Below are 18385 nucleotides of genomic sequence, written 5' to 3'. Positions count from 1 at the left end.
GGGCCAAAGAAGATTTGAATCATCTCCAAGATGACGGAGTTTGTGACGGATCCTTCTAGGGAAAGTTCAGAGCACCGTCAAGATGAAGGCGACTGCGATGAGCCTCCCGACAAACCCTAAAGGATATTTAATTTCTGCTATCATCAAGAGATTTCCAACCAAAGAGCCAATAACCGTCAATATAATCCCTGAGAGAAAAGAAGGATCGGAGCATCTCTGAGATGAAGGAGTTTGTGACGTACCCTTCTAAAAAAAAAAGAGAGAGAAAAGTCAAGACATCTCCAAAATGAAGGATGATGTAATCTCCAAAAACCCAAGAGAGCTCTAATTCTGCCAAAAAAAAAAAAAGTAGGCAGAAAGATCGTCATGAGAAAGAATTCCAGGATATCAGACTGCCAAATCTGCCAAAGAATCCTCTTTAAATTTTGTGAAATTCTATTATCAATATTCTTTCACAAATTGCTTTCACAATATCAAGAATACTCTCTTTTCTGCTCATATCAGGGAAATTGATAGCTTCCTTGAAAGAAAGCCAATTGCAAGCAATTTGAATTCGAATCTTGATTTTACGAAGTTAAGCCCAATCGGAGATAATACTTCAGGTAGAAAAGAGGGAATATTTTCAAAGCAATGTGCATCACTTTCAATTATTTCAAATCAACAATAATTTTCAACATTTTGACAATATTTTCTAGCTATCCTGGCGTGAAGCGAGAGCTTGAGGTTCATCTTTGGCGCATCCCGACATCAGTTGTTATCCCTTTTAAGGACTTGATAATGGGAGTTTTCAAGATTCCTTCCCTTCTGTTGGTATAATCTGAGTGCATGGGCTCTCAGATTCGCACACTTCCCTGTGTCCCCACTGTCCCACCATAGACAGTCCAATTTCGGCTTGAGGTTAAGCCACCAATTCCAGCAAAAGGTCACCAATTTCAAAAGTTATTTAGTCTCAGCAATGAGGCGCCTAAAATCAAACCCCTTTTCAAGCTTTAGGGACCCCAATTTCATCATTTTGCAAAACCCCTATCGGATTCATTGTGCGGAAATCCGAAGGTTCCATCATGGTTTCTTCCTTCGAGGATTCTATTCATTTTCCTCCCAATCAGGATAAGGGTACAAACCTGAGCCTCCTTTGATGAGGTATTTCATTTTTCTTCCCAATCAGGATAAGGGTACAAACCTGAGCCTCCTTTGATGAGGTATTTCATTTTCTGCCCAATCAGGATAAGGGTACAAACCTGAGCCTCCTTTGATGAGGTATTTCATTTTCTGCCCAATTAGGATAAGGGTATAAACCTGAGCCTCCTTTGATGAGGTATTTCATTTTCTGCCCAATCAGGATAAGGGTATAAACCTGAGCCTCCTTTGATGAGGTATTTCATTTTCCTCCCAATCAGGTTAAGGGTTAAACCTGAGCTTCGTTTCTACATGAGGTATTTTTTTTTTTGTCCCATCCAGGTTAAGGGCAAAACCTGAATCTCACTTCCTTTTGAAGTAAAATTTTCTTTTTTATTCTTTACTTCATATCTACCATTTTCATCAGGGCTAATATTTTCATATCCAGTCAGATCCTTCTGACTGGGGCATTTTTATAGCCCAAATTTGGTGTGTTTTTTTTTTCCACTAAGCCCGTCTTCAAGCCGGCTTAGTAGCAAAGAGGGGCATCTGTAAACACCCCAAATTTTCCTCACTCATTCTCAAACAATCCTCCTCAGGCAATGCCAACCCTGTCAGGTCAGTGTAGGAGTCAAACCCCGAGTCAGTTTCAGAAAATCACCATTTTACCCATTTTCATTAGGAAAATTACCATTTTACCCCTAGGTCATCCCGGACCCCAGTCAGTCGGAGTCAACCAAGCTCATTGGTCAGTTCAAGACAGTTAGAATATCAGTCATCTCAAGCTCATCTGAGCTCACAATGAACAGACCATTTTCATTTCTGACCATTCCTGCCAAAATGGGATCATTTCTTCAAAAATGAGCTCATTTCTCACTTGAATCCAAGCCAATTGTCTCTAAGTCAGTCATTCTCAGTCACTCATGTTCCCTAGAGTCTAACTTGAGCTCACCAGGAGTTCAAGTGCTCCAGTTTCAGTTCAAAACCATTTCCAAGTGTCTAGGAGCCCATTTTAGTCCATTTTAGCTCTTTCAGCTGAAATTGAGCTGAGTTCAGTCAATTGAGCTAGTGTTCAAGCTTTGATTTTAGTTTATATCAGTATTACTGACCTTTGTTCTAGCTCAAACCCAGTTCAGGTTCGTAATTCACTTCACTCTAGTGATCATTCCGTACCATTTCTCTAAAAATGGCAGCTTTTCTTGAAAATTCAGTCGGAAAGGTCAGTTGAGTCAGTGCCTGGTCTGTTCATTTGAGTTCTGAAACTCTAAAACCCAGCTCAATCCAGCTCACTTCAGTTCAATCCAGCTCGAACCCCAATTTTCAGTGTCACTCTGACCCAGTAGAGTCCCGAAAACCATTTCTTGAGCTATTTTGCAAATTTTATCAATTTTAATGCTTTTTAAACTGGTACAAGTGTCAATCGGGGTCTGACATCCAAAATTCTTTATTCAAGGTTAGCATTTCGCATAACATTTCATGTCATTTCTTATCATTTCATATCATTTCATCACATTTCATTTCATTTTCGAAGTCCAGAACTCCAGTTTTATAAATTTCAATCCAGATCGAGTTTTAAAAGCTTTTAGAAATCAATTTGAAACCCTGGGTTTCCAAAATTGACATTTTTACCCCCGGGAGTCTAAATTTGGAAATATTTTCTCACAAGAAAAATAATCTGGATTTCTTTCAAAATCAAATTTTCAAATTCTACATTGGATTTGCTTCGCAATGGGGTATTGAACTTCAAAATCCGAGCTTGTTTCAAAAACTGCCAAAAATAGCTCGTTTCGGTTGGAAGCATTTTCTCGAGAAAAACAATATGGATTTCTTTCAAAATTACATTTTTAAATTCTACTCTGGATTTGCTTCGCAACGGGGTATTGAACTTCAAAATCCGAGCTCGTTTAAAAAACTGCCAAAAATAGCTCGTTTCGTCTAGAAACTTTCTAAAAGGACTATTTTACCCCTCTAATCGTCAAAATGAATTTCAAATGTGGAATTTGGACCCGCTCTGAGATGGCCCCATTCATTTACTTTTCTATTTTATATAAAAAAAATGCTTCTTTTTATTTGTTTATTTTTGTTTTTATTGATTTTTATTTATTTTTTTATTTTTATTTTTTTAGAGAGGAGGTGGGACCCACAAGGTGGTCACCCAAGCCTCCAGCCCCACTTTCCATTTTCTCATTTTTTTTCTTTCCCTTTTCCTTTTTCCCTCCTTTTCTTTCTTTCCTTTCTTTTTCCCTTTTCTTTCTTTTTCTTCTTCTTCCCTTTCTTTTCTTCTTCCCTTCCCTTCCTTCCTTTCCCTTCTCCAACCCATTCACGTACACTCTTTCCCTCTCTTTTCATTAACCCCTAAAAACCCTAAGTTGAGGCTGATTAAAGACCTAAGTTGGGTTTGGTTAAAAGGAAAGAGAAAAGGAAGCCACTTACGGCTCCTCTCCCATCTCACGCCTCTCTCCTATTCTCTCTCTTTACCTCCCTTCTTCTCTCCTTAGCTGCTACAGCCACAGCAGCCTTCCAACCTCTCTACAGCCACCTCTTTGGATGCCCAGCCATCGAACAAAAGTTGCAGCCACCACTAGAACGGTTTAGCCATCTTCTTCCTTGCAGCCAGCAGCACCTCTTTGAAGCTCCATGCCCAGCAGCTCCAGATCATCTTCAACCTCCGACATCCTCTTTGCAGCTGCAGCAACATTCAGCCATCTTCTTCAAATACTCTAGCTTCAGCCAGATCTCCATTGCAGCCACCATCCTTGCTGCAGCCCACCTCCAAGCTCCTTGCTCCAGCCAACAGCCACCAGCCAACGGCTTCTTCCACCGGTTCCACGTTCACTGCTCCAGCCAACAGCCACCAGCCAGTTCACCTCTTCTACACAGCACCCAACAGTGCCACCAGCAGCTGCCAACCACAGCCTTTCATTACAGCTACAGCAGCAAGCTATTACAGCAGCCTCTTTGACACTGCAACCTCCTCCTTCAACCTTCAAACGGCTGCAGCCTTGTTCCAGCCTTCTTCACCGTGCAGTCTCCTCTATTCCCTTTTGTTTTCCCCAAGAGCTCCAACCATCTTTACTGGTGACATCACTTGTGGCAGCCAACCATCGTTCAACTCCTCTTGCCGCCGACCCAAGGTAAGCCTATGGTTCTCTTCTACTATACTGATTCTCTTTGAAAAAAAAAAAAAACATTATTGTTATTCTTTTAGAATGATAGATCTGATGTAAAATCCAGTTTAGAGTTGGGTTGGTATTGTTGGGAAATTCTCTATTGTTCATGTTGAAGCCATGAAGAGGAAGGGATTCGTCCAATGAATGGATCGGACTTCCTTCCTCATTTCAAAGGCTAACATCGAAATGGCTCATGACCCCCTAATTTTTTTTCATGTTTTATTACTACCATCATATAGATTCCATGTCTCTCTTTTACTTAGAGTTATATCTTAGTTTTATAGTCATATTGTTCATGTAGTTTAGTTTTATTAATGTCTAATGGTTAGTTATAGGTTTTTTTCTTTTTTTTTGTGTATGTGCCTAATATCATTGTTATTACATGTATGAATTTTCGTCCATAAATTTTGAAATTTTTGTGGTAATCATTTTCGTTTGTTTTTAATATTCTGCCGAAAATTTTATTCAATTCGGGTTTCGGAACCCTTCTAAACCAACCAAACCCTAAATCGGGTTTTCTGTCTCTCTGAGATTTCAATTTCTGATTTAGCAGAAAAGAACCTTCAAAATCACCCATGTGGGAGATTCAAATCAACCTTAAAAAATCACAGTAGATTCATGATTTAATCTACTAATGATTTGGAAATTTTGAGTTTTTTTTCAGTTAGTTTTTTTTTCTGTAAAAAATCGAATTTCTCAAGCCCCTGGGAAAATCTCGATTTTCTTTCGTCAGGGTATAGACAGACCCTAATGCACCGAGTCCGCCCAATATGTAGCCCATCTGCAAAAACTTTCAACATGAAAGTTGTTCCTCACATATTTTTCTGTCATTGCTCAAAATTTGGGAATTTTCGGAACTGTTTCAGTATTTTTCCCAAAATTTGTATTTCTGTCTGACAGATTTCAATATCCCAAAATTCCAAAGATTTGGGTCTCTGATAACAGTGTGGTCTTTTCCAAACCGTAACCCGAATCCCAATAGTGTCAAAATATCAAATATTCCTATGTTTGTCAGGGACATTTTCCCACAATTTAAGCCATTTTCCCATCTGTCTGCCATTTTTACTACATTTTCTACCGAAACCTGTCTGTTTCCTTCATTTACTAGAGTCGCCGGATTCCGATCTGATTTGCCGGAGTGGTAAAGCTCCGACCATAGGTCAAAAACAGAAAGTGTAAAAGGCGAAAATCCTTGCCTTACTGTCCTTTGTCATCCCATAAAATTTGGGAAATTTTTATGGAAGTTTGATATCCTAAATCCCCTTTAGAATCAATATTTTAGGCAAAAATCATAAAATTTAGGGTTTTTATTTGAATTTCCATATTTAAAAATACAAAAAAAATATATTTTAGAGATCCATTATGTTTCTAGGGTTATTTTAGTTGTCCATGCCAAATTTGGTTTAATTCCAAGTTCATTTGCTCCATGTGTTAGTTTATCTTTAAATTCAGAAGCGAAAATCAAGTTAAATTCGATATTTTATGATATTTTCGCCATGTTAGGGTTTGTATCATGTACATAAGCATGTAGAATCATATTAGGGTTAATTTTAATCTCATTTGCATTTCATATTTTTCAATTTTGCAAAATTTATTTCAGAAAACCCTGGTTTCAAGGCCATAGTCTTGTTATCAGGGGTATTTTGGTCATTTTGACCTAAATTTCGAAAGTTCAATTTCTAATTCTCCAAAATTTCATGCATATCATCATATTTTATCATATTATGTTTGATTTATTTCATTTGATTTTCAAAATTCCAAAATTTACAAAAAATTCTTTCATAAAACCCTGATTTCAAGGTCATCAGGGGTATTTTGGTCATTTTGACCCCAATTTCGAATTTTCAAGTTCATTTTCGAAATTTATTCATTATTCATCATGTTTATATCAAAGGGGGTATGATTTTGGGTTTATATCTGAATAATATCCGATAATTTCCCATATTTTCGGATAAATTCAGAAAAACCTACATTTTTGTGCTAACCTTGTTTTCTAGTTTTGCAGGAACATTCAAGAAGAAGACTTAGATTTTTTTTTTTTTTTTCAATTCAATGTAATCTCAAATGTAATAATTTGGAATAAGAGTTACTTTTCTGCTTAGAATAGGGCTGCATTGCATATAGTTTAATTTATGCAAATTTCGATATTTGATGTATGATTCATGTGCATTTATTTCAAATCCACTATGGTTTACACGAATGGCACGTGCACAAGCTTTTATGGAGTTTATAAACTCGGTGGGATTCGTATTTATGGCCATAGTCAGAATACGAAGAAAACCAAGATTTATGATCTTCGTATTAGCCACATTCAGCCTACACACTTAGGCTAACTTCAAAATGCACTGCATTTTTCAAAGTTTTAAAAGGATTTTCCAATTCCTCAATTGAAATTCTCTTTTAAACTCATATTCATTCATTCATATCATTCAAATTGCATTATTTTCAAATTCATTTTCCAATTTCAATTTTAGATAAATCAGTTTTCCCAAAAATTTCCAAGTTTCTCAGGATTGGATTTTCTCAGAATTCCAAATTTTCAAATGAGATTTCAAGGCATTTCCCAAGTTCAAATCAAGATTTTCCTATGTTTTCAAATTCTCAAATTTCAAAATCCCAAGTTTTCAGAAATCGATTTTCTCATATTTTCCAGTTTTCCTGAGAATTTATTTTCCATTTCAAAAGTCATTTTCCAATGAATTTCTTAGATTTTCTTAGAATTCTCAAATCCATTTTCTCAGAAAAGCAATTCCAAATTTCAAAATCGATTTTTCAAAGTTCAAGTTTTCCTGAGAAATCACTTTCCAATGCAAATTTCTGATTTTCAATGAACTTCAATGATTTTCCCAGGAATCCCAATTTCAAGTACTTTTCCAATCATTTTTCCAGCATATTTCAATTTTCCAAAGCAAACATCATATTTTTTTCAAACTTGCATTTTTTTAAAATTCCATAGCACAAGCCTAATTCTTTGTGCATTCTAGGAAAAATAGAGCATCATTTAGATATTTGAGTCAAGTTAAAGCACATAATTGAACCTTGGTTCAATTACCCCTGGTAAAGGCGCCAGGAACGGTTGAACCTCGTACCGACAGGCGGATCCCATTCTACAGAATTTTCCCGCAAATTTTCAAAACGGAGGCGAGTAATTTTTAAAACCAATTTCAAAACTTTGGTCGAGTTTGACTCGCGAAATTCGTGTCTCTCTCGCAAGGGAGGGGAAAAATTTTTGCGATGATAACACTTACCACCTCTAGAATTAAGTGAATTCTCTACTTGCTCTCTGAAGAAAACTACAAAGGAATGGGTTAGAGAGCCTCCTGAAACATGCAATTCCATTAATAAGGATGCCAAACTCTTTTGATATGATTGAGTTATCCCTCAAAACAGGCATGCCCAACAGATTAGAAACCTTTATGTCACACTCATATACAGATTTTAAGAGATCTCCTGGATGCTCTGCAACCTAAGGTTTTGGATTGAACTTACTGTTCTCACTTTGAAAGCTTCCCTGGTTGCATTGAGGAACCATCTCAAAAAGAAAAAAAAAACAGAAAAAAAAAGGCTAACGAGAAGCATCATGAAGAAAATGGGTCACTGATGAGCAAAACAATCGCTGAGAATTACTGCGACTGGAATGGTTCTGTCCCCTGATTAAGGTTGGAATGTGATTGTGTATCCAAAGTTTTGAAACGTGGCCCGGTATCCCTTTACTGATCCAGATGATTGATTCCAATATCAACAACATTCAGTAATTGCTAGAATTTGCAGCAACCTTTAATAATCTCACACGATTTCAAGGATCAAACGTGAATCAAAATCATGCATATCATTATCAAACATTCTACTCAATAGATTTTCAATCATTAAAGCTCTCAAGTATTCAGAAATTAAGAGGAGTATACTTGCAGACATTCTGAAATTTGGATTTGATCATTAAGACTTTTAGTCTTTTATCATTCCGTCAATTCGGCAGACAAACTTTCAAAGACTCAGCAGGAATCCGACGCCCTTTATAAATCTGGATTTTACTTTGAAGATCTGATCGAGATTTCTGATTAAATTCATATTTCTGATTAATTTTAGATATTCACTCAATCTATGTTTGTTTTTCATTCAATAAAGGAACAGTGAATAACTGATCAGTGGTCAAACAACGACAGAATCATGATGCATATCAGTATTAGAACTAAAGGAGAAAAGAAAAGAAAAGAAAATGCCTAAAACTATAGTGAAAGACTGAAAGTTAAATATGAGATGAAAGAGGAGAGAGTGCAGAACGACGGAAGGAGCATCCACTTAATTCAAACATCTCTAAATCCAAACATTCAATAATAAGTTGCAAAATGAAGAACAAATCGCCAGAACATAATATTCCATTGGTTTTGCAAACACGTAGATTGATAATGCTATAGGCAAATCAATGCTAGGTTGGATGCGTGAGCAGGGCAAGGATAGAAAAATCACAGAACAAAACCACAGAGGAAAGGAAAGATAAATAACGGATGATGCAAGAAAATCGGGTTGATTCAGATGAATCGGAGAGATTCATTAAGTCTGATATCATGAACTGAACAAAGATACATTGCAGAATCAAACAAAGAAAATAGAGATGGTAACGCTAAAGAAATGTCGGAATTAAGAAATTCCGTTTATTATTGCACAGGAGAGGGATCGATGGTGCTATAAGCAGCCCCAATCACAGCCCGATGGTGCGTTTAATGGAAGAAACCAAAAAAAGAAAAAAAGAAAAAAAAAGAAAAAAAACTAACAGGAAGTTCAGGGAAAATAACAAAGGAAGAGGAGTGCTTACAGACGCGTTGCCGAAGTAGAAATGGGACTTTTCTTCTTCTAGGGAAACCTTGAGGGAAGAAGAAGGTTGGGGACGAGAGCGAATCAGAGGAAATCCTCAAGTGGATGAGTGGAGACCGGATGAGAGGAACTGCAGGATGGCGATCGATTGATGCTCTTTTTCCTTTTTTCCCTCTTTTCTTGGTCGATCCCTTGCAGCTGCTTATATAGGGGGTGGGAGACGGATAGGGAAGGAAACAGTTAGCGTCCAATGGTGGATGCGAGAGGCGACTATTGATCGAAGGGCAGAGGCTGATGGGGGCGATCGACTATCGAAGGGCAGTTTGTTGTTGATCGAGGGTTGAGGATGGGGAAGCCGTTCCGTGAGAGGGGAGGAACTTGATGTCGCACATGGGGCTCGCATCGAAAGGCAGAAGGCCTGCGAGACCGTTGAAGATGAACGGAGGAGGCCCCAGGCCATGGTGATCGAAGGTGGCTGAAGAAGAGGGATGCACATGGGGGTGGTCGGCCATGGAGGGAGAGAGGCGAAAGTGAGGGGGGAAAGCGAGTTAGGGTTTTCAAAACCCTAACTCGATCTTTAAACATCGAAAATCGGTTTTTCCAAAAAGGGGCCTCCTTTTCAAGTTTTCCTAAAAAGGTGGTTAAAGGTGAGTTTTTCAAAAAAAGTTTTCAAAAACCATGTAGTTTTTCCTAATTTCTTTGGTTTTTTGCATGATTTTCCCATTTTTTTGTATTTTTAGAATAAAATCCTAAAGTTTGTAAGAAAACAAGGATTTAAAATATTTTTTTTGTATTTTTCCATTTTTTTTTGTATTTTTGTAATAGAAAAACTAAGATTTAAAGTTTAAACACTAAATTTTTGTATTTTTCTAAGAAATATTTAAAAATGTTTTCTCAAGAATTTCGGGCCATCTTGGGGAAAATTTCTTCAGAAAAAGGGGTTTGGACCCAGGTTTTGAGGAAATGTTCGAGTTTTAAACCTCGAATCGAGAAATACAACTTGATGGATCCAAACGGATACCAGACGAAGTGTCTGAGCTTTTCAAAAGATTATTTTAGTAATTTTGAGAATTTAATTTAAAATTGGATAATGAAGCTCAGATTTGGATTTTGATAATGGATCTGGATCCGAAATTGAGTCAGATATGGAAAATGAATTTAATTTCAACCAAATTTTGAGAAACAAAAGGGGATTTAGATTTAAAACTGACTCAATTACCCAGAAAATGGGGACAAAGGGCAGAAAGGGGATATTTACAACATTTTGAAAAATTTGGGGTGTTCACAGTAAGGTAAGGACAGGGGCAGTGGTAAGCCTCTGTTTGAGAACCTCAAAGCACTCCTTACACTGGTTAGTCCATTCGAACTTGACTCCCTTTTTCAACAATTTTGTCATCGGTACGGCGATTCGGGAGAAGTCTTGTATAAACTTCCGACAATATCCGGCAAGTCCAAGGAAGCTACGGACCTCAATGATATTTTCTGGCTGCTTCCAGTCCATCACAACTTCCACCTTTATAGGATCTACTGCGATCCCATCTTTTGAGATCACATGGCCAAGGAACATCACTTTGCCTAACGAGAATTCATATTTTGAAAACTTAGCATAGAGTTGGTTATCCTGAACGGTTTTGAGGATGATCCTCAAGTGCTCCACGTGTTGTTCCTTATTCTCTGAATATACGAGAATGTCATCGATGAAGACAATGACAAAGCTATTCAAATATGGTCTGAATATCCGGTTCATTAGATCCATAAAGACAACAGGTGCATTAGTCAGTCCGAAGGGCATTACTACGAACTCATAATGGCCATATCTCGTTCTTAAGGCAGTCTTAGGTATATCCTCTTCCTTAACTTTGAGCTGATGGTATCCACACCTGAGGTCGATCTTGGAGAACACTCTCGTTGTTCTGAGTTGATCAAATAAGTCCGCAATCTGAGGCAACAGGTACTTATTTTTAACTGTTGTCTGGTTAAGCATCCGATAATCGATGTATAACTGAAGGGATCCATCCTTCTTCTTCACAAACAGCACCAGGGCTCCCCACGGTGATACACTCGGACAAATGAACCCTTGTTCCATCAGTTCTTTCAACTGACACTTTAACTCACTGAGTTCAGCAGGCGTCATTCGATACGGGGCTTTGGATATTGGCGTTGTTCCAGGTAAGGATTGAATTCTAAATTCAACCTCACAAAGTGGCGGAAGTCCTGACAATTCCTCAGGAAATACATCGGAAAACTCTCGTACCACTTCCAAACTCTCTAGGGGCTGGTCGTTGGATTTTTCTACTAAGAGACTCAACAGGAAGGCCACACAACCCTTCCTAAGGTATTTTTGTACCTTAAGTGCTGATATGAGCCTTTTTTGTGGAATAGGTTTGGATAACCGGTATTCCATCTTAGGCAATCCGGGTCGAGCTAGAATCACTCTGCCCTCTCGGCACAGAATCTTGGCATTATTCTGAGCCAACCAATTTATTCCCAGAATGACATCCTACTGTATCATATCGATCAGGATGACGTCAGTAGGCAAGTGTTGCCCTGCTACAATATCCAAGTTTTTCACACACCAGATACATTTGGTGCGTGAACCCAACGGGTTATACACTTCGATCATTTTATCAACCGGTTGCACCGAGGCGTGGAGTTGTTCGCTGAAATCATTGGAGATAAAGGTATGAGTAGCACCATAATAAAAAAAGACGTAAGCTGCATGTCCATTAACAGGTACGGTGCCTTCAATAAGGTCACCATTTTCGACATATTCAGTCGTTACAGCATATACATGACCTGCAGCAGGCATTTATTCTACCCTAGGTGGGGGTCGTTGGAACTGCGAACACTGTGGTGCTTGTCAAAAGGGTTCGGCAGATCCGACATTACTCCTCTGTTCATCTGCAGCCTTCTTGGTGCAATCCCTTATAAAGTGGTCCATCTTGCCATAATAAAGGCAATCACCAACGTCACGAGGACATGGCTTTCCGGGGTGGTTCACACGACACTTTGGGCAACTAAAGTTGGATTGCTGACCGTTTGGAGTCGTGTTTTGTCTTGGCCTCACGACTTGTTGAGCATTGTTCCCACCTTGGAACTTCTTCCTTTGAAAGGGTTGTCGTGAACTCTGGCCACTGGGGAACGTCCTTTTACGGTTTCCACCATTAATTATGGGCTTCTTTGCCATGATCACCTTAGATCGCACCCAATCCTCTTGGATTTTTGAAGTTGCTGCTACTACAGCCTGAAAAGTTGAAGGCATGCTCGTTATTACTTGAGATCGCAGCCCTTCGCGCATACCATTCACATACTTGTCGGCCCTTTCTTGGTCTATTTCGAACAATCGAGAGCAATAGCGCTCTAGATTCTGAAATTTGGTGGTATAGTCCATCAGACTCATACCGCTCTGTTCAAACTTCAGAAACTTCATCTTTTTCTTGTTTCTGGAATGCAACGGGAAGTAGTTATCCATGAAAGTTCTCCAAAAGTCAGTTCAAGGAATGACTTTGACTTGTGCGAACTGGATAAGCTTAGTGGTATCCTATCACTTCCATGCATTATCTTTCAATCGGTACGTGCTGAAATTTGTCTTTTTCTCTTTTGGTACTCCCAATACCAGGAAGGCACGCTCAGTCTCTTCGATCCAACTCTCTGCTAGTTCTGGATCAGCTTTACCAACGAAAATTGGCGGGTCCAGTTTGAGGAACTTCCCATAGGTTATTCCTCCAAGGTTCTCATTTCGAGTTACGACTGGTTCTGACCTTGTTTCTCGGACGGCGGTAACCAGATTGTTGAGCGTTTCTAGCAGGAATCCTTGAGTATGGGACTCCTCGCTCGGCATGGTTCTCCTCGTCGTAGGAGCCATTTATCTATCACATACAAGCAACGTGTTTTAGTTTCTCAATGTATATATTGAAGCAAAGCTTTATTTACTTAATATGCATAAACAAAGCGTCATGCCGTACTGGCAGACTCAGGTGTTGAGAAACTATATACGCGAGTCTATTGACTCCAAAACATCACCAGTCTCTTTAAGATCTGGATTTCCTTGATGAAGATGAATTCATAAAGGTCCATCTATTGCCACATGGCCTTGGTGCAGGCACAACTAGTTTTGGCTTGGGCGACTTTCGCACTTTCAAGCGAATCTTGTGGGTAGATCAGTGATGCCGGTCTACTTGCCCATTCAGTGACATCATGGCTCGGGGAATCCAAGACCATAATAGGATGATAAGGGTTGTATCCCTCTTCCTGGCCATTCAGGCTCGACGTTTGTGAAGCCGCTCCATTCCCCCATATAATGGCACTATGATTCGAGGAATCTGAAATCATAATGGGATTATAAAAGGAGTTGTTGCATCCTTCATCCCGACTGTGCAAGCTAGGTGTATATGATGCATGTTGATAGCCTTGCGTCTGACTGAATCCCTTAAAGAAGTTCAAGTCAAATTCTACCAGATGTGCTAGTTCATCTGAAGTTGCTGGGGTATGGCTACTCCTCCTACTGAAGTAATGTGGTCCACTAACACGCGAGGTCTCATCCTTAAGACCAAGCGATCCCCGTCGACCCATATCGGCGGTATATTTCATTTGGCATTCGTTGGCGGAATGCCCCTCTTCGCCACAAAACTGGCAGTCTTGGACCTCATATGGGCATACCCACTTATCGTGTATGATCCCGCAACGATAGCAGTATCCTCGAGAGTCGTGAGTTGCCATCTATACAAAGATGCACCCAGATCAGAATAAAAAGTACAAAATATACTTACAGTGCGATATCATGAACATGACGGATCTTAAACTAGGTTTCTCAGACACATGCTCTGATACCAATTCTGTAACACCCTAGATTTCCAAAACAAAGCTAAGTTAAAAAATTTTATGATTTTTTTTTCTTTGCAGCGGAACTTAGAAAAGCTTTTAGCAGCGGAATCAGACGATAATGAGTCGCCAGTTTTAGAAAACTCCGAGCACGTTGCAGGTATGTGGCCAAGCAACTCATTGACCACCGAAGTGTTCCATTTTATCGAAAACCACATGTTTATTACAACATCACTGCTTCGAAATGCAATATAGGTTCAATAAAAGGAAGCAGTACAACTCTGTGTAGAGAAACCCTGGAACTCAATGCCGCCTTGTTCTGCATATCACCACGCAGGTCCAACACTTGAAATCCCCATTAAATGGGGTCAGAACCACTGATGGTCTGGTAAGCATGCAATCACATATCCATTAAACTCAAGTACATATGATGACCACTCAGGGTCGCAATTCGTAATACAACGCTCAAGCCTCCAAGACTTAGCGTATATCGCAAGAGCCTCCTTAGGGCTATGAGTTGAACATCCGCTCAAGTCCTCATGACTTAGAGCAAGCCTCTTCAGGGTTGCGATTCGAATAACCGCTTAAGTCTCCACGACTTAGCCTTGACCTCTTTCGGGTCTCAAAGGGATGTCTAGCTCAAGTCTTCATACTTGGCACATCCGTCTCCCACGCATCTAAGGACAGCTCCTCGAGCTTTGCTTAGCCGTGCAGATACAACACGGGTCTTTGCCCAGTCGGTCCAGTCGTATACCGATCATGACACTTTCACAAAGGTTATGCAGGACTGACTCAACAACGTCCATCCACTCATACATTCAAGCATCGCTGAACCTAAGCTAATGCATTGTTTCGATATTTAACCTCTTCCACCCTTGGTACGCAGGCGAAGCAATTGTTCGGGCATCAACTCGATGTTCTGGGGGTTGATTATTTTATGTATTTTAGATACCCCAGAGACCTGTTGACCCTATCCATAGTAGGGCAGTGTGTTTCAACTAGGAGAACCCTACTAGGCCCATATTCGGATGCATCCTCTACTTGCAGTAGTTGGGTTCAATCCTTAGATCTTAAGGATAACCACGACCCCAAAACCCATGAATGACTGAGGCTATCGTGGTCTCTATCAATTCCAAAGTAAAATACATGTCACTCAAGGCTGTACCATCACTATCAATCCACAGTGAGCATAATTCCTGAAGGGGTCTGTCAGTCTTACAATTACTTGGACATATATAAGCATGCCATTCAGGCAGCCCGTGTCTCAGCACTACGAGAGTATGTACCCGACCCCATTCAGTCCGCCCCAACACAAACATTAACTGAGGGGGTACGCCTAACACGATTTTCAACCGCGGGGTATGTGCGACCTTAAGTCTTATTCATATGCATGCAGAACACCGCTCTTGGCACTACGACCACCACGAGCATCAGACCTCTTTAGGTGGAAACAACACACACTAGCTCTTCGACCCTTACGAGTCTGGTTGCGTAATCGTTCTCAATGAGCATGCATATGACTCAATCTAAATAGATCGGCTACTCGTTGTATTATTACGCAACGAGTCCAAACCTAGTCAAGGTGCAACCTCTACTCCGGCTCAGTGGCCCTTACGAGTAAGGTGCCCTTGCAGGCACAGGGATACGAGTCATTCTGGCATTGTTCCATCAACGGATATCATTATGCCGTTCAACTGGTTCCAGCAGCTCTTCTGCCAACCATTTCGTCAGCACCTCCCCTGCTCTATCGGCAGTGGTGCAACGAACCCTTCTACCTTGTAGAAGGCATTCCATGAACTAGGTAACACTCTGTTGTATGATAGAGTATCCTGCTATGTTCTTTCTGAGCCATTTTTGGCTTCTTCAGAAATTTCAGCAGCACTTTCTCTCTTTAACGGAGAAAGCATGCATTTCTTTTATCCATTTCAGCGGCATCTTCCCTCTTTGGAGGGAAATCGCTATGCTTAACTCAGGAAATAGATGCGCACCGTTGTGCGTACTTTACATCCATCAAGGTTGCAGGAACCCTAGGACATAGCCAAGCCATACGTAATTGACTTAGTCTTTACGTAAAGAGCATTTTGCCAAAAAGTAAAGCCTTTCCAATAGGGGCTTCATTCGTCAAGCAGAATCTTGAACGAGGAGCGGTAAGGGAATCACATTGGCGATTTGGAGTTGGTCTCCATTTGAACGCTCATTTACGTTCCATATAAGTAGTATAAGCAGAAGCCTGTGCTTTATACAGCGGCAGCATAAAGAATTGCATATACTATTGTTCAGGGTGTGTAACTGAACAAAATATTCTACATATATATTTGCAGAAAGCAGGAGCCTTGGTGTCATTCAACACGATGGTGTAAGTAAATGCATAATTGGAAGTACAATAATCAGAAATTGCAGAAAGCATGAGCCTTGGCATCATACGACGCGATAGCAAAGGTAAATTACATAGCCTGTGCGATATAGAATGCGTCAGCAGAATCAGCAGATATACACCTAGATCTGCATCCAACGATAGTTATGAGGCGAGCGGGTGAACACCGAAGTGTTCTGAAGGGCTCAACCAAGAACTATGGCGACATACCATTTTAAAAACGCATATACTGCGTATTTGAACATATATATCCGACGATAGTTACGAGGCGAGCAGGTGAACACCGAAGTGTCCAAAGGGGGCTCAACCAAGAACTAAAGCAAGATACTACTTCAGAAAGTATATGCTATATACAAACAATCAAATACTTGAGAGAGATGGATCAACGAAGTGAACTTACTTCGATTTGAGGAAGAAACGACTCTGGAATGCTTTGATGCTTCGAACGAGGCTCGACTTCGAAAAGGATCAAATCCGAACTTCAAACGAAAAAGGACTTGGACTTTGACTTTGAACCAAACCAGGTTCAAGCCAAGTCAACTGGGTTTGAGCTAGGTCAGGTGGGTTCAGACCTAGGTGAGGTGGGTTAGGACCTGGTCAGGCAGGCTAAGACCAGATCAGGCAGGCTCAGGCTAAGTCAGGCAGGCTCAGACCAAGTGGGCTAGGTAGGAGAGGTTCTAGAGAGAGAAAGAGGAGGAGAGAGAGGGGTTGGCAATTTTCTAAAGGAGGGGGGCTGCTTAGGGGCTAAGCAACCCCATTTACCCAAATGCCCTTGGCTTTTCTGAGAATTCCTTCCATGGAAGGTGCTGGAACATGCTGGAAGGCTCTGGAAGGTCCTGGAAGGTGCTGGAACATTCTAGAATATTCTAAAATGTTTTTCTGAGAAATATTTCTGTGGGTTCCACCAATATTTCCGTGGGTCTTGCAAAAAATTCGGGTTTTCGGTGATTTTTTTCCGAAAAATTTTGAGTACGCCATTCTCTTCATATTGACGTAACTAAGAAAGTTAGCTCGAGGAGATCTTTTGATTTCGTTTAGGTAGAAAGTTATGGCTTCCAGAGTGTTTTAGCATATATTCGCGAATCAACGAATATCCTAAGTATAACTGGCTCGCAGGAATTGATTCGTTTCGCATTCTAAAAAAAAATGCTATTTTTATCGATAAATGCCTCATAAATTTTATTCAAAAATTTTCTGAAAAATTGCAGGTCTTACAGACGAGGGACTGCAACAGAAGATGCTCAAGCAATAGTATAGACATCATGAGCATTAGTATGCTATATACAGGATACGAATGATGCTAAGTATACTAATATCAAATGTTGAGCATGTTACAACAATTGACAGAATAAGATCAAATGCAAATAAAACACTTAAGCTAAGGCTGCCAAATGTAAATAGCCATATCATTTGCTAAATGTAAATATCACACAACTACTACAACCAATGCCAATCGATGGAGGTGACTTAAATATTCAGCAATTTGTTTTTCTGTAAATCAATTCCTGCAAAACGGTGTGACAATCAGTTAATAACAAAGTTTTATACTGACTTTTGTTCATCCATCCACCGTGCAATTTATTGACAAAGCACACTACAGAGTGTAACAATTTTGTTTCACCTTTTGAGAAGTAAGATTTTCCTCGCGAGATTACTGAGTGATCTCAGAGCCCTTATACTGAAAAATAATCATGACGCAGGCAAATTCTCAGACCATTCCTTATTTAGCTGCCTCATTTTTAATGGTGTATTATACACAACATGCGACCAGTATATCGTTTATAATCACCCAGTGTTACCCCAATACCTCCCAGATTGCACTAAATTCTGAATATCTGAGAGTCCACTGAAAGTTTTGGGAAAGCTACAGTGGCTATGAGTTTGTTGATAAGCCCTCCTACCTTCATGCAATGCAATACTTTAGTTTCCCAAACCTCACTGGAGACTTACGGCAAATGAATTGCTTCTATGCCCATTATGTACGCATCCATTCAATGAAGTGGATAACCAAACATGCGACAACACTAAGCATGTGTCCAAAATGTGATGATATACAAGTGAAATAATTTGCATACGATAGACTGAAAAATAT

At 39.8% G+C, this 18385-nt stretch overlaps 1 long non-coding RNA gene across 1 annotated transcript; it reads right to left on the bottom strand.

Moving 5' to 3' along the window:
- Window positions 1-3589: 3589 nt before the first annotated feature.
- Window positions 3590-3848, bottom strand: LOC149828634 (uncharacterized). The gene is made up of 2 exons (XR_016434473.1): window positions 3740-3848; window positions 3590-3641 (listed from the first exon to the last, which is right to left on the bottom strand). It is a non-coding gene; the product is annotated as an uncharacterized LOC149828634 (long non-coding RNA).
- Between the last annotated feature and the right edge of the window lie 14537 nt (window positions 3849-18385).

This window comes from Nuphar pumila, chromosome 9 (assembly GCF_984573655.1).
Source record: "Nuphar pumila chromosome 9, dmNupPumi1.hap1.1, whole genome shotgun sequence".
Classification (NCBI taxonomy): Eukaryota; Viridiplantae; Streptophyta; class Magnoliopsida; order Nymphaeales; family Nymphaeaceae; genus Nuphar; species Nuphar pumila.
The sequence above is the reverse complement of the archived record's forward strand: the minus strand, read 5'-3'. Positions and strand labels throughout refer to the sequence as shown.